Source organism: Rhipicephalus sanguineus, chromosome 1 (genome assembly GCF_013339695.2).
Source record: "Rhipicephalus sanguineus isolate Rsan-2018 chromosome 1, BIME_Rsan_1.4, whole genome shotgun sequence".
Classification (NCBI taxonomy): Eukaryota; Metazoa; Arthropoda; class Arachnida; order Ixodida; family Ixodidae; genus Rhipicephalus; species Rhipicephalus sanguineus.
The window spans coordinates 157,540,027-157,557,158 of record NC_051176.1 but is presented as its reverse complement, the minus strand read 5'-3'; positions in this window follow the sequence as shown (position 1 = coordinate 157,557,158).

The window sequence follows — 17,132 nt, the reverse complement described above, 5'->3', positions numbered from 1 at the left end:
ATCGCTCCATGTTTCCTGTTAGCCACGTACCTACAATGTGAACCGAGATGGCCTATAATGCCATCACACAAAACAAAAAGCTTGCACCTATACGGCAGCTGTCCACAACTAAACTATGCCATTCCTGATCCTTCTCAATGTTCTCTATAAGTGACCTCTGTCTCTACAGTAGTGAATTACACTTACTAGTTAAGCATGCATTCATAATCTTTCAGAGCAAGCCCACCTGTTCACTGTGCAGTCTTGTCTATCCGTGTTTTTGTCTTTTGGATCACTACATGTGCCAACACAACAGTGCACTCTGAGACAGCATATCCATTCTGTGACAGGCTATGGTATTGTGAAGAGAAGAGGCATCAGATAGGCAAACAACGAACGGACGAATGGCAAACACCATCCGTCTAAGCTAGAGCCTCCGGAGAGTGCTCACCGGAAATCGATCGCGCAACAGCTGTCGCGTAAAAATCAAACAGGCACATGCGTGAGCAGGAAGGAATGAAATGAACATATATACTGCGGTGTACACACGACAGCGGCAATGGGTGATCAGTGCTTTCCCTTAGTTTTTCATGTTTACCACTGATATGTTAAAGAATGCTGGGCTCACAGTCTTGTTTGTGTCGACTGGCAACGGTATAACGTTAGAAAGACACGTAACTCATCATGTAGCTTCGCATGTAAAGCTTCCGCATTGACGGTCTACATCAGGGGTCTGAAACTCATCTCAGCTAGTGGGCCAGTCCCGAAACTCAGTCCAACAAGGGCAGGGACAGTGAAGAAAGTCGGAGTAAGTGGAGGGTGGGGGAATTTGAATAACCTAACGTTAACATTTGAAAGAATGCCTTTCCCATATCTCATACATGAGTCATATCCGCAGCACATTTGACGTAGGTTGCGAGAAAGATATCGACACCGATCTGCAGAATGAGGAAAAGTCTCAAATGTGGTTTTTGTTCTACGGTGATGTTTCAACACATAGTGACCGAATGGAACGCCTCAGGGAAAAAATGCTTGAGACAAGTCCCGTCTCTGTAGCTCCCCCGAACAAAGCGTTATTAATCACAATAGGCGAGAAAATAATGCAAATTCCATTTAGCAAAGTCATAAAAGCTTAGTCCTTGTGAAGCCGCGGGCCACTAGCGAAAGGTTCGCGGTCCGCGTGGTTGAGACCCCTGGTCTATAGGAACTGTGCTTGCAAGAAAAGGGGCAAACGATAATACGAATGGACACGTGCGCCTCTACTTTCAACGAGGTTCTTTCATTTTCGGGAGTAGCACAGTTCACCGTGCTTACACTTATCGCGCCATTCCCCGTGAACATCGTGATCTGCCAATAGACTCATCTCGCCACGCTGGCTGCTTTCATAGCGAGTCATTTCCCTTGTTCACTTCCGCAATAGACCTTGAACAACCGTTGAATATTATTATACTCGCTCTGTCAGAGCTTCGAGGAATGTGTCTACATAAAAGCTCAGATATCGCTTAGCATTTGTGGCTTGACTTTCAGATGAGAGGTAGGGCATTTCGAGATTCGCAGAGAAGCCGCGTGCAGCTGGCTTTTCATCATACCTTATACAACAGAACGCGTTGTGCATGATTTGTACTTTCACGTCGATTACACAGTCTCAGTTGGGCGCATACTCTATAGCGACAAGCCGAGTAAAAAAAAGTGGGGGACACTTAAGCTTCGCCTTTAAGAGTTGAACGTGATAGCGATATCCTGCCCCTAGTGCGCACTTTGAACACAACGAGTGTTTAAGAGAATGCGCGCACTAAGGTGTGTGCCTTATGTAATGGGTAGCATGCTTTAAACCAGGAGGAATTATGCGCGAGAAACTTTTTCGAAGTTGCGATGCACCCACTACGTTGTCTTAAAGGAATACGGACAGTAATGTGTGTGCCTTTCGTAATGGGTGGCTGTCTTTAAACCACAAAGTCGTTATGACATTGACATGGTGTGACGCCCGATGGCAATGTACGCTTGTACCACGCAATATTACTGCGATATTACATCTCGTACTGTGACACCTTTATACAGGACGCGTATTTTTGGGAAGCATGAAAGTTACTTTCAGTTCAGCTCCAAGCAGAGGCGTGGCTGTGTGGTAGAACACCTGCTTGCCACGCAGACGGCCTGGGTCCGTTTCTCACTCGGACCCAACATTTTTATTAATTATTTTATTTGCAGCTTTTTTGATTTTTCGGTCACGGACAAGATCATGATTTTTCGCTCACAACCAACGGCGCCGACACCGACGCCGACGGCGGAATTTTTGCGATACGAGCTCTTTAACGCTTTCGCGTTAATATGCAGTGATGATCTCTATCACTCGGACACGGCTTACCCGCAGATGCCTTTGTTTGCGGAACGCATGAGACGGCGACACGCACTGTATTCTCCCAGAGGAATGGTGCCGCGTGCGGAGTAATTCTTTTGACCGAGAGAACACACAGGCAAACCTCCAGGAAAAGCAGTTTCGCCATTATATTCCATTTCCTTTTGAAAACCACAATGCACTCGGCGCGCCGAGTCTTAATTAACTTTCACGTGCAGAGTAGGCAGGAAGAAACTTGTAGCGCACTATGAAAGACACGGACGAGGAAAGTGAAGAGAGGAAGATGCACAGGGAAGGCATCCACGATCATCTAAGTATAATTTTTGCGCTTACAGCGTTCCTTTGCGGGTTCCCATTTTTCTGTGTAACAGCATTCTGCTGTAATAATAATAATAATAAAAATTTTGCGCGGACATGAAATTAATGTGGTTTTAAGGAACCCAGTAGAAGCAACGTCTCGAATGATGCGTATCTCGTTTATTAAGATTGTTCAGAATAAAGTTTGAATAGCTTGAAAGAGTTCCCAGATTCCGCGTTTAAAGCGCGTCCTGAGAAAGCAAATGGGTGAACACGCCGCGCGAGTGCGGACGGTTCGTCGCGGAATAAATTTTGTACGTCTCAGTTCATACAGTAAGCACCACTTGTTGTAAGTCTGCGAAAAACATTCGCAGGACACTTAAGCACTTTTCATCAGTTGCGAGTGCGAAAGCATTAATGTTCAATTGAACGCCCGAGCCAGCAAGCAGCAGCAGCCTGTGGTGCCAACGCCGCATGCCACCGATGTTCTGCGTCGGTGGCATCAATAAACCCGGCCTTGGCCAGAAGCTATCCTTTCGACAGGAAAGCTACGTACTGACGTGTAATTTTCGAACAGCTGCGTGACCTGACAACCTACTGATTCCTTCTATGCACGTAGGATGTCCCAGCTTTTTAGCCAAGCTGCTAAGAAACGTACACTACCCAATTATGTGGAATATACGGTTTCCTATCTTCAGTAAAATTCTGAAGCTAGTACAGACCTTTATGTTACTTATTTCGCCACTTTTAGTCCCTTGAGACACAGTGTTCTTTGTCTGCAGAAAAGGCATTCTAATTGCAATTAGGAATATACTTGCATGTGAGGTTAGGACATTCCATAATTGTTCTCATATAGTCCGCAATACTGGCAAATATTTGTAGGCTTGTTTATTTTAAACTAAAAAGGATATCTAGCAAAAAATTTTGTCTCTGCATGCACGTGTATTCACAGTCCAAGTTCGCACTTTGCAAGTGAAGCGTGTCGGATCCTATGGCAGTGGGTAAAAACTTCAATTTATGCATTTGAATGAACGCAAGCGCGAGCGGTCGGCATTGTTGCAGTTGCCGTGCCCAAGCTGTTCTTTTCCGAGTCAGTGATGGCGATAGCTTCCTTTTCTTTTCTTTTTACCGGATGATCACGCATGACATCAAAATATGGATATCTCTTGCTTGAGAGTTCGCATTTATGAGCTCAGATACGGTATGCCGCGAAATCGTGAAAAGAGGCTGGCACAGGCAAGAGAAGATGCAGACCTATTCAGCTGTGTTTTTCGTTGGAACTCTCTTCCGTGCTTCATTATTAGCACGCGAAATAGTAAAAATGCCGCGTCATTGCGGACTCCAGTGGTACAAAAATGATTCGAAGCAGTCGGATTCGCTCATTTCCTGTATCAGTAACTACTGCCAAGTTATTCATTAAATACGCCGCGAACCCCCCGAGGAACAGATTCGTGCAATCAATGGACGCCAGTACCGAGAGCCTGCCATTTCAAGATGGTGGCCGGGTCAGCTATTAAAGAGGCACACTGCCTTTTAATTATTTTGGGGGACTAGAAGTGTCTCGACGCGCCATCGCGCACGACCCCTTCCATTTCGAGCACGGCGTAAATAACGGAAAAGATAATTACGCAGGACAGCGGCAAGCAATTAGCTGAATTTTCGCTTTGTAGGTGCAATAAGATGTGGGAAGATGCCCTGCATCAAATATTTTACAAAACCATGATTACGCTCATCTAGTTCGTCGCAATGAGAGGACGCTATCCTCTCATTGCTATTGGCGTGTCCCTATGGGAAACACCGGTGCTTCGCACCTCCCCAGGTTATACGTTAGTGGAGCTGTCTTGTACAGTATAGTATAGCAATGGGTGGGAAAGAGGAGAGAAAAGAGGAGGGCAACGCCACCAGCTCCGCCGCTTCCAGTCTTCGCACTACTAGTGCGTAGCTGCCCACACTTTTTTGTCTGTCTCACCTGAAAAAAAATTTTTTTAATTTTGTTTTTGTATGCTGCCCCCTAACATAAAATAAATTTGCTTGTGAAACAATGTTTGTGAAACATATGTTTACTTCGCATTTAAAAGTCGATGTGTGCGAATCTGCTCGCCAGTTCTGCACATATGCCTCCGGCAAACTTTCGTTAGCTCTGGGTTCCAGCACTTAGGAAACGTTGGCTCCTCGTTTTTGTTTGCATCCGTCCTTATATAGTCGGTTACAATCGAGGAAAAAAAGTACTGGCCCCTCCTACAGCCATTGCTGTCCCAGCCAGGGAAAATTTGCACAAACGCTACATCCACACAGGTCTGGTAACAACGGCTCATGTGACCGTAACAGTGCCCGAGCAACAAGCACATCGTGCATACGACAAGTGTGCATGCAGGAAGACAGTTATCTCTCCTGTTGTACTTAATCACCATTTCAGATTACGTATCACTCTTAGGAAAAATTGGGGCAGCTACGCACTAGCGGGCCGAATACTGAAGAAACATCAGTGCTGGTGGCCTTCCCCTCCTCCTTTCTCTCCTCCGCACCCTCTCTTCCTATTCCCACCCTTTGCTGTACTATACTATACTATACTATACTATACTATACTATACTATACTATACTATACTATACTATACTATACGTTGTTATTCTATGCTTCACTCTCTCCCCTCCTCCTTTCCTTACTCCTCACCCTCCATTCCTTTCCCACCTCCTTCCTATATTATACTACACGTGTCTATGCTACGCCTTCTTTAAGAGTCTACAGCCGCTCGTGTAAGTCTGTTGTCCTTAGGAATTTGAGCAATGCCTTGGTTGCTTGAATTCTCGATGACTTTTCAGGATGGCATTGGAGAATTGTTTCTAGTGCCATCGTTCTGTTGTGAAGACGCATACCACACAAGACTGCCGCACTGCGCTGTGAAGTTTTGTGTGTGCGTGTGTGTTCCCCTCTCTTTCTTTACTCTTCTTTCGATCTCCCCCATCCCTTGCCCCTGTACAGGGTAGCAAACCTGTTATGCCAAACTGGTTAACATCCCTGTCTTTCCTTTCTGCCGTTTTCCTTCCTTACGCTTTTTTCTCTATCGTTCTTTCTCTCTCTCTCTGCTTCTCTTTCTTTCTCTTTCTCTTTTTCTCGTTCTCTCGCTCTCAGAAACGCGACCATATGGTTCCCATAAATGCTTGTTCTGCTCGCTTGCCTGGATAGCCGAGTAGTTACGACCGCTCGCCTTCGGACCGTGGGCACCCGGGTTCGAATCCCACCTCGCCGTGAAATTTTATTTTGTTTTAGTTATTTCTTGTCCTCCTCCTCTCCACTTATATTCTCCTTTTCCCCTCCTTTCCTTCCTTCAACGTGTTGCTAGGCGGCGCACTCGGCGAAACCACGCGCAGCTGTGCCAAGTGGTTGCTAGGCAACGCGAGTTTTTGCGAACGCAAGAGCGCGGAACCTCGAGCCTAAACAGCTTAGCTGTTAAAACCTACACACGAAGATTACACATCAGTTTGCAACTGTTCCTATAGATGCGTACTCGAACATGCGGCGAACACGCTTCGCGCCGCCTTACGTTAGCTCATAAGCGACTTCAAGTTAACTCACGATTTTTTAAAACTACATCCGCTCATTCTCGTGACGTCAAGCACTTCTACGTGTCTGAGACAGTTGATTTGACCATAGAAATATTCATTCGAGTCGCTTCTTTCTGATAGAAATGCGAACGTCAGATTTTGTCAGAGATTTTTAGATCAGTGCTCAGCCAAACAAATTCTTTAGACACAAACGACTCACTTTTATTTTCCAACGTGCCTAGTATTTACAATGCAGTTAGATGGTACTACGCTTTGAACAGAAAACCAAGTGGCACGAACCTTTTCCAGAGGTGAGAGACAGTGGCCCCACGGCTTATGGTACTTTTTTTTTTTTTTTGAGGTTGTAACGGAGCTTAGTTCCGCTTAGTCAATCCAACTTAGTCACTTCAAATTTACAGGGGTTCAGTTTACGCACCATTTTGAGCCTTAAATCGTAGTTAAATTATTTTGACAGGACTGGCACGCCGGTTTCTGTTATCTTGGGAGACTGATTGTCACGAAGCCGCTTATTATTACGAAGCCGAGCAGCACGCCATATCACGCGCGCTGCCGCGTTTCACACGTTCTCATGAAACTCTCTGTGAGTATTTTGCGCCGAACGGAACAAACTCAAAGTGCTGACTCACTCACGTGCCACACGTGGCAGCTATACGGTTCACTTTTGCATCAGGTTGTGTTTATTGAACAGCGCCAGCAGAAAGTGAGCGAGATGAGAAAGAGGAAGCATAAAAGCATTACCGCTATTTGCCTCGGCGCATGTCAGCCTCAGAAATGGTCCCAATGCACCGCCCTCTGAATGCAAGACGCATGAAATTCACACAATCCTATTTACAGCGCACTTCACATCCGCGTGCCTCAATATCGCCGTTCACTTTCCTTTCCGTCCCAAAAATCACAGAAAACAACCTCGCAGTGCAGGATTGCTCTTTTTGTTTTTGTTGATGTCTTTCTTTCTTACGGATAACGTTTGCACAGCTTATCCTCCTGAGACAAAGTAGCGTTTCCCAAGAACGGCATACAAGGCACAGAGAAACATATTTTGCGCCGTATAACGTCTCTGCTTTGCGGATGGCGGTTGAGCGCTAGCAAAAATGCCTGTATCGGGCCAGGAAAAACGAGGCGCCTCAACACGCTGTGACGGGGTTGTCTTTAATGGCAGAAGCGCAAAGCGCATTTGTGCTATGTGTAAATAAACAACTGCCCATAGGGACAGCTCTCGTGCATTTGTGTGTGCGTGTGCAAGAGGAACGACGGATTGTTATGGCTTAGTGGCAGGCCTCGTGCTGGAACACAAATAGAATCCTCTTCGCGTGGCAGCGGCGCGTCACTTGAAATGCTTGCTTCGTTTACTGTCTCGTTGTCACCATTCCTTACGGAGTGCGGTTAAGCACGCGTGGAATGCGATGCACAGATGAGATTTTCGTTGCACGTCAGCGCATATTTGTATCACCCATTCACTGCATGTATATATAAACTTACATACTTGCATACGGGAAGCTACAGCGCTTTTATTGTGACAGCAATTATATGGACACTCTCGGCGGATTTTTGCCGTCGCCGTAGCGCGCGAGCGGAGATTCGAACCTGGGACTCCTCGCTCCGCAGCGCGCTGCCATAACAATTACGGCATGCGTCATTAATTCTCCAGGATAGTAACGGCAGAATACAAACGCACGCGGCGTTGGATGAAACGCACGGGGTGCCACACGTGGCGAAATTAAAATTATGCGCCCCTCTATCTCCTGCCAACTTTTCAATCCATATATATGGATGAAAAGGAGAGTGAAAGGCAGCAGCGTGAGGTGCGACAAGATCCTACTGCTAAGCTAAGTGCCTTTGGAAAGAGAGCAAAAGATGCGCGTTAAGCTGTGATCGTAAGTGCAACAGCTAGGCAGTCGCCTCGTTGGAGTAGGTGAAATTGCTTTCCTATCCCGTCGCTGCTATGCGCCTCTTCTTCCAGCGCAAATTCAATTCCTATTGACGCACTTGTGCATGAATGTATTCACTCTGCTTGCCATCATATTGATCCATGCATAGAGCATCGCTCCCATACACTCGATGGATCTGCTCGCGCTTCGCTTCTTTATATGAAATGCGAAGGCACACTTGTGCCTGGCTAAGCACTTTATACTGTAACAAGGTGACAAGGCGAAAACAGATGCATGTATATACCGTAAGATCACTTGAATATCTGACATAATAAAGGCCAACAAAAGTTCCACGTTCGGGCGGTTGGGCTGTGCTAACGCTGTTAAAAAATGCACGAGCTTTCTCCCGTATCACTCATTTATATTTTGTTTTCTTCCTCGTTGTTTCTTGGGAGCAACAAACCAAAGCAATCACGTTTTCTTTTTTTTTATCCTGGATTCTCTTTTCCGCACTGTTCGCAACAATATATGACAGGCGTGTATCTATAGGTTCAATATGGTTATTTATTTATTTATTTATTTATTTATTTATTTATTTATTTATTTATTTATTTATTTATTTATTTATTTATTTATTTATTTTTATATACTGCACCCTCAATGAGGCTATTGCAGGAGTGGGAAAAGAAAACAAAACAATAACAGCAAATCAACATTCATGAACATGCTTCCAGAAATTCTTTCAGTGGTAAGCAACGCACACTTACGGGCAACAAATTCCAGGCTTCTATAGTTGCAGGAAAAAAGCTATATTTGAACATGTCCGTGCGGGTGAAAAAAGTTGTAATGTTAAGGGCGTGGTCGCTCCGCGTAGATAAAGGTCTGGAGAACTGAAGATAACTGTCTAGAGTGTCGAGACGGGGAGAATTGATTAGATTGTAAAGGAATTTGAGGCATTCAACGTGGCAACGCTTCGCAAGTGTAGTGAGACCTAGTTGAGGAAGACAATCGTATGACGTCCGTATCGTATGACAATCGTATTAATCTCGTATGACGTCCGTCACAACTTGGATAAGTTGTTCATACTGGCTGGGAGTCTCAGACGAGGACAATAATTACGCCAAACTTTTTTTTAAATAGTGAACAACGCTGAACTCTTACACGACGCTGTCGTCGCACGAATTCACTAATATAATCCGCATATTTGCGCTACCATCGGTTAATTTGCATTATGCTAAATGATCAGTGAATGAATGAGATGTTATATGTACAACAAAAATTGACAGCCCCTCCATCTAACGCTAAGGAGAGCACAGGCGAAATGTTGTGCTGTCACGAGACAGTAATTAAATTACTTTCTTTGTTTAATTCATGTTCGCGCCGGCGACGCTGGATGCGTACTTTTTTTTACCGATGAGCCACATTGTGCTATCGCCTTAATATACCGTTTATTGTAGCCACCCCTCTTTCCTCAGAGCTGCTAAGCCACCTCAGCCTTCTAAGCCACTACGGCGGGTGCGATATTTATGAAGATAATCAATATTGTCAAATTAAAATACAGATGTGTAATTAACACGAAGAATATCCTCCTCTGCCATCTAATTATATGGCGTTTGGGATGTTCCGTGTGGACTTGCATGACGTTTGCATTAAAAAAAAAAAAAACTGCATATACACGTGTTAGGGCGTTTATTTTTTAGGCAGACAATCGCTACATTTTTCTATCTGTGTTCGCTTGGCGTCCGGAGCGATCTTTATGGTGGGACGCAAGCAACGAGTATGGACCGCTGCACAAAATAGACTCATTTTGTAGCTTTTATATCCCGCGAGGTTTAAGCAGGCACGACCCAGGATCTATTCACCGGGTCAGACTTGGCATGGCGTACACGAACTACTTCAACTATAAAATCCCACATACGGGCTCTCGAATGCGCTCCACGCGCGATTATCTGGAAGACCCAAAACGCGTCCCCTTTGACTGCCACTGCTACTTCTCAGGGCGACCGATTCTGAAAGCGGCGCTGCGCCTGTAACATGGCCCGAGCTTGGAGCGGAGGCACCTTCTCGGACAGTAACAAAGTATCACATGCTCGACGCGCAACACGAAAGCGTTGCTGATATTCCTAAGGGCAGTAAACCTGAAATGATTAACTAGTGTGCTTGAGTGTGTGATCGTTGTATGTGCCATAGTCATCGTACGACAGCCGGAGTACCAAGCCAAGCGGTAATTAACCCACGCTAACATCTTCGGAAACACCATTCAAAATTTCTATCTCTATAGCTCTCACGTTCGTTTATACTTTCTGTTTCTGTACATCGTTTGCAGTACGGAAGAAGAAAGTGCATGTCACAGATAACATGGGCCAACCTACTTAAAAAAATGTACACATAACATACGAGAATTGCGTCAGCAGTGTTTCGTTAGCACTCGCCTTGCGGAAACTACAGAGACACTGCTGTTATTCAAAATTAAGTAATTAGAAATATAGTTACCTTAATTCATAAATGTGTCCGTAATTCCGTATTGTGGAAAATGTAATTATGCCTCACACTGTAAAACACTGTTTCATATTTTTCAGCTCACCACGTTTTATTTTTTTTCCTTTTTCTTATTTCTTGTTTTGAAGTAGTGCCAGAAACGCAAACAAGGGTACCATGGCAGCGGGCATCCACGCGCCATGCGTGCGTGAGAACAGCACTCGAAAAGGGTTTTTAAACAACCAACGCATTACTCAATGGCTGGCTTGGCTACAGTGAAAAAAGGGCAAAGGCGTGGTGGTATGCTGCTGCTATGAGTAAGCAGCCACCTGACGCTGTATTCTTAGGCAGTACGTGCGCGCCGGCGTAGTGACGCGATTTGTACAGTGCGACTGAAACGAAGCTAAAAAAAAGAAGTACATTGTTATTGATTGTTGCTGCAACGCAACCGCCTTATCGCTTTTACGCTGCGATCAAGTGAGCAAATAAATGGTGTTAGTTTTTGAGATCCCTCTCAACAGCTCTGCGGTCACGCGCGCAAGAAAAAGAAAAAAAAAAGAAAAAAAAGCTAGGAGGCGCTGATCCCGCGTCACGTGGAAGCGCTTCGCCTTATTTTTGGCACCTCGTGTCGCTACTTTTAAACTGAAAAAAAAATAATAAAGCCACAAATGATGTAATGAACTGGGGAAACAATTTAGGGGATGTTTTTAAACGCTACACGCAATTTGAGGACAGTGCTTACGAAATTACGCAAGTGTTCAGTAACTAGTGCAATATTTTCAGTAATTAGCTATCCAGTAATATCAGAAAAGCTTCTCAAGTTTAAGCATGGCGGCTGCTAAAAAAATGTCGTTGGCCTCATCATCGTTCTCGTAGCTCGCACCTTTTCAAACTGTTTTGTGTGTGTGTGTGTGTATGGAGGGGGGGGGGGGACATGACAGGCACTAGAGGATGAAGGAACTGATAACCATTCATGGAAACGGCGAGCTTTGAATCTGAGCTTATCAAAATATGTTACTGTATACATAGGTCGTATATAGTACAAAAAGTACGGTGGACTTGCAGAATGCATCTCTGCAAAAACAGAAAAAAAAGAAGAAGAACAAGTAAGAGCCGACTAGAGAAACAAACATTTTTTTCTTGTTTTTTTTTTTTTTCCTTCACTATGACAGTATATCATGGAGATCTCGCCCAACGCACGTTGCGCACCGGCGGCTGTGAAGATGGGCTGCATTGAGTCGTCGGCGACAAACCTTCAAAATTAGGGATGATTCTGCGACGTGACTCAGAGAGGAAAAAAAGGCAGCTAGCGCAGGAGGACGGTCGAGTGCCACTATAGGGACAGATTCTGTTAGAGGCAAAAAGCCGCGCTGGACAAGTAGCGATCCTCCGCCAGCCTTATGTAAGTATACTACGTGCCCGCGATGCCAACGAGATGGATCCAGCGGCGGGCTTCCGTCGCTTTATTTGGTGTGCCGGAGCAATTATGAAAGTTTAATCAGGCGCCGCGTTAAAGGCGCCCGAGGCTTTCGCCTTGAAGCACCGATCGATCAATCTGGAGCTTTTTACGAAGCATTTTTTCAGCTGAGCAACAAAATTAAAGCTCGTAATTAAGCGCCCAAAAGCGCCAAGAACGTCAGCGTTGAACACGCTTTCCCGCCGCAGCCGAAATCATTGCTTAGTTCCTGTATTCCCTATGGGCAGCGCGTTTGAGTGCAAGCACTTGGTTGAATGTCGGGAGGCGAATACATTATCCAGCAAAGCTATATATGGAGATTAAGTAGATGTGGCACGTCTGTCCGAGGCCTCATACTTGCTTCAAATGTCGTATTGCCGTTTATATAGCGTCCTCTTTTGCCAAAATTGTTTCCGGGCACTTGCTGCATAGGTACCGTCTATGGAAGCGTATGTTTATATTTAATGTTTGCGAAAAAAACGTTAATTCATGGGCCCTGTGTGAGGTCTGAAATACTCTGTCCAGCACAGAGCTTGCTAATCTGATGGTAGTAACTGACGAGCGCGACGAACGCTGAACGAAAGCTCTCAGATATTAAAATCGAATTAGTCAATAAATCGAATAACTTAAAGAGTCTACCCTGGCCGTTGGCCATAGCTTCAGTATTTTGCCCGTAAATTAGTTCAACAAGGTGTTTTGCTCTCCCGTCTATTGACAAAAATGTTTTTCTTGTTTCAGTTTGTTGAGCGCTATTATTTTGGACAACGAATTCTAATAGCAATATGTGCGTGCAGCTTGAAGGAAGCCAGTACACGAGAGAACGAGGCACAAGGCAAGCGCTGCGCCATGTTTCTATTGTTATCTTTAATAAATAATGAGATCTCGGAAAAATATATGCCACCACAAAAGAGGTCATCCAAACATTGAAAAATAAACTGAAGTATAACCATGATATATAAAGACAAAAAAGATGCAGAAAGAACATAAACGAAGGCAGACAGAAGAAGTAACAGAAGAACAGAACGTCACCTAGCTCGTGTACAGCCCGCAATAAAATATGCTTAGTGACAGCGCGCTGTACCAGACGGCACGCTGTAAAGTGGTCGTTACAGAAATTTCACTGCGGGCGAAAAAAAAAACCAGACGAATCTTACAAACGGCAAACAAATACAGCGCCTCAACTACAGCAACTACATGTCGGACATTGACAGTACATTCCACCAACGGACTCGGAAAGCAATGGTGGAAGTTCACGCTTGCCAAGTCGTAGCTTTTGTAACTTATGTCCTTGCCCTCCGAACCTAAGACTCCAGACGTCTACAATTAATTACCGTTCAGGGCTGAATAGGCCGATACTTCTTAGCTGGGCTAGTTGGTTTGCGTACATTATGGCGAAACAATGGGAACGACGAGACAGCTAAAAGTACGAGCACGACAAAGCGCTATTTGTTCTCTCCCTTTTATATGCTGTGCTATTTCCAATAAAAAAAGAAGAAACGAGTGATAGCGCTTTGTCGTGATCGTTCTTTCACCTGTCCCGTCGTCAGCGCTGCTTCGCCATAGTGGCCGATTCTCGTTCGATCTGTCTAGCACTGCGAACTCCCCATGAAGTACGTGGAAATAAAAACAAGTCACCTCATTAGCGACTCGGGAATACTTAAGCTACAGGTCCAATTTTCACCGCCCAGTCTTACAGTTAGATTGAGATTAAATTCAAGAACTTACCAGAGGTCACGGGATATCTATCTATCTATCTATCTATCTATCTATCTATCTATCTATCTATCTATCTATCTATCTATCTATCTATCTATCTATCTATCTATCTATCTATCTATCTATCTATCTATCTATCTATCTATCTATCTATCTATCTATCTATCTATCTATCTATCTATCTATCTATCTATCTATCTATCTATCTATCTATCTATCTATCTATCTATCTATCTATCTATCTATCTATCTATCTATCTATCTATCTAGCTGTACGCTGCATTTTTTTATGCCGCTTAAGAGCCTCAAGAATGAAATGCGAAAGTCAAAGAAAAGGGGGGCTTTTCAAGGTGTAACATGACAGCAGTAAAGACTAGAGTACAAGCAGTGTTATAATTTCGAGAACAGAGGCCGACGGCAGAGAATTAGGCATTCACGTTATTCACATTCAAGACGCAAAACTTATTCCGGAGTAGTATGGCTGCTTGCGTAAGGAATTTAATCCTACAGCATTTATCTCTTTTAGCAGTGCTGTGATTAAGAGCACAATAATTCACACAACATTGGAAGGGAGATAGACGTCCCATGAGATGAGCCTTAGGGAAGGCCTGCCTTTAGCTTCCCGCGCATCCCGCATGTGTTCAGCTGCTCCCATTTTCCCATTAGCGCTTGTGCTTCGAGGTGGACACAAGAATAAAGAGCGACTGAAGTATTTCTTCACAGAAATACTGCTTTTAATGTTTCTGCACGACGGTCAAATATTATGTCGCCAAATGAATGATAGTACGCACGGTTACATCAGTGGCGTAGGCAGAAATTTTTTTCAGGGGGAGGGGGGGGGCACCTCCTTGATCCGACATTGTGTCTGGGCAGATAAGTGCGGTCGAGTGTCATTTTGTGCTCTGTATCCCATCGGAAAAAAAAAAAATTCGGGCGGCGGGGGCACAGGCCCAATGTGGCTCCCCTCCCGCGTGGCTACGCCACTGGGTTACATATATAGTTGAATCTGACAGAATGACCCATGGGTATGATGTGGCTATGGTTTGGCTCAGCCAGTGACATCATCCATAGAATTACCGTTGTGCGCCTTAATATGTGCTACTGCTCACATAAAAGACCGTACCCAAATATCTGCTCTGTGGAATATAAGAAAAATCGAGGCTTTAGAATGCACGAGAGAGCTCGATATGAAGTTCTTGGACGCTAATGGATATGTTGATCTTCTATACTCATGGGCAGTGGTGATCACTCGCGCAAACTTACTTCGATGCACAAAAACATAAGCAAGAACCGGAATAACCATCTGCTTCTAATTCACACGAAGCAATTTATTACTTTAAAGTGCCCGTTGACCATTCTTCAAAAATCCGCGACCGTCAGTCGGCTTCCTTGCCGTCATATTGACCGGAAGATTCACCAAGAAACCCTCCATTTTGTTCGAAGCGTTTGGCCGAGTGACACATGTACAGAATCTCAGCCCCCAAACATCCCTTAACCACCACGTTGTCGCCCGTGCATAGGCAACCCAACGCGCCTTCTGGCCTGGGCCGTCGTTCTGCCTGTTGAAAACAACCCGCGTCTGCTCGTGGTCATCGCCGCGGTGACGTTCAGACGCGTGCGTGGTAGTGGGGCGGAGGCCTGCATGGAGAAGGGGTGGTGGGTGGGGGGGCATGGAAGTGCCTAAACAAGCGCCAACTCACCACGCACCTTTGAAAGCCCGCATAAACCCATGCGCACAAAAGACACGGAGGCAAGGGCGCCCGCCGCGGGCCTCTCCTTTGAATGACGAGTAATGCCACGGCTCGCCGAGCCTATACTGGCGACGCGCGCGTGTCGGCGGAGGCGAAAACAAGACCACCGTAATGACTCCACACCGTCCGCCTGGGCTGCTCAGCAAAAGCGGACGGAAGCAGAGGGAGGGTGATTCCGGTTTCATGGTCGTGCCTCGCTGGCGTAGCGACACTCGAGAACAGCCGGCGTGGCACTGCAGCCGCCCCTGGCCGTTTACGCGGTCTCGCTTGACTGGCGAGAAGGGCCCTAAAGTGCCTTTCCCTGGCCTTTCATTCACGACTCTCGAACCGTTCCTGTTCAGGGACACCGTGTGCTGGCCGCGATAGCGGAGAGCACTTAGCTATACTGGAAAGAACTGATTAAATTGAAAAACAAGCACAGCGAGAGAATACAGATTACTACGTACACTTCGCTATTTTTACGTGGAAATCGATCTCGGGAATCATGAAACTGACCTTACATACACAAAGTAAATGAAAACAAAAGCGCGAAGGCCGCCTGTATAGGGCCCGTGGAGGAAAAGAAATTAAAAACACAGTCCGCTCCTTACGCTTACGCAATATGTGTTATCTGTTCTTGGGTTTTTGAATGCGTAAGCATTTCTATTCCTTACCCAACGAGGAAACCTGTCCGTCCGTCCGTCCGTCCGTCCGTCCGTCCGTCACGTAAGACGGATAAAGAAATTAATGTTTAAAACGAAATAAATTCCAAAGGAAAAAGTTGGAAGTGATAGGCTAGTGATAGGTTTCAAACCAACGACCGAACGCTTAGAAGCAGATTCTTGTCCACTGGGCTTACTCACTCACGTTTGCAAAAGTTAAATATATCTGAACCACATGAATATATTGTAGTGACGGAACAACAAGACACTGATTAATGCAATAAAGAGGTGGAAAGATGCCATGGCGATGCCGCTAGACAACGACTTTCCAGGGAAGGTAGCAACTAAGAAAAAGCGTGGGAAATACAATCGCGTGATACTGGACGTCACCGCGAACAAAAAGCGCACTACTTTCCTCAACACGGCATCATACAGTGTTGAATTGGCCGCTGAATAGTAGCAAATGTTAACGCATTACTTAGCTTCCAGAGGAGATTCAGCGTGGATTTTTTTTTTATATTGAAAGCATTAGGGTTGAAGCTATGAAAACAGGTGCATCCTTTCAAGCATGCAGTTCAGTTTAATCGTTCTCTTTCGATCTCGCTTCTTATCTACTGAGCTGGTTTTATCAAAATTTCCTTTCACCTAATGACTTTCATAATCACACAAACAATCACTTAAAACCGTCACTATTCCCCCCAGCCTTCCTTATCTCTTATTAGCACGTAAATCAACAACAACAAAAAGAGGTCAGTGAAAAATGCGGGCAGTTTGCACTACGTCGCGCAAAGCTTGGCACAGCGAAGCACGGGCCCGTCGCCGCTCGTACTCCCCGTCGACCGACACGTCTAGCTTCGACATGCGCGGCTTCCCCCTCGGGAGCGCGCACTTTCTTAAGACGCCCCATGACTCTCTGGGCACGATCGGGTGCAGCGAGGCTATGCGCTGTAGAGCGGAGGTTGCGCGCGATGTCTCCGTCGGTGGGCGTTGCTTAGCTACTGCGTATGCGGAGCTTGGCGAGGTGG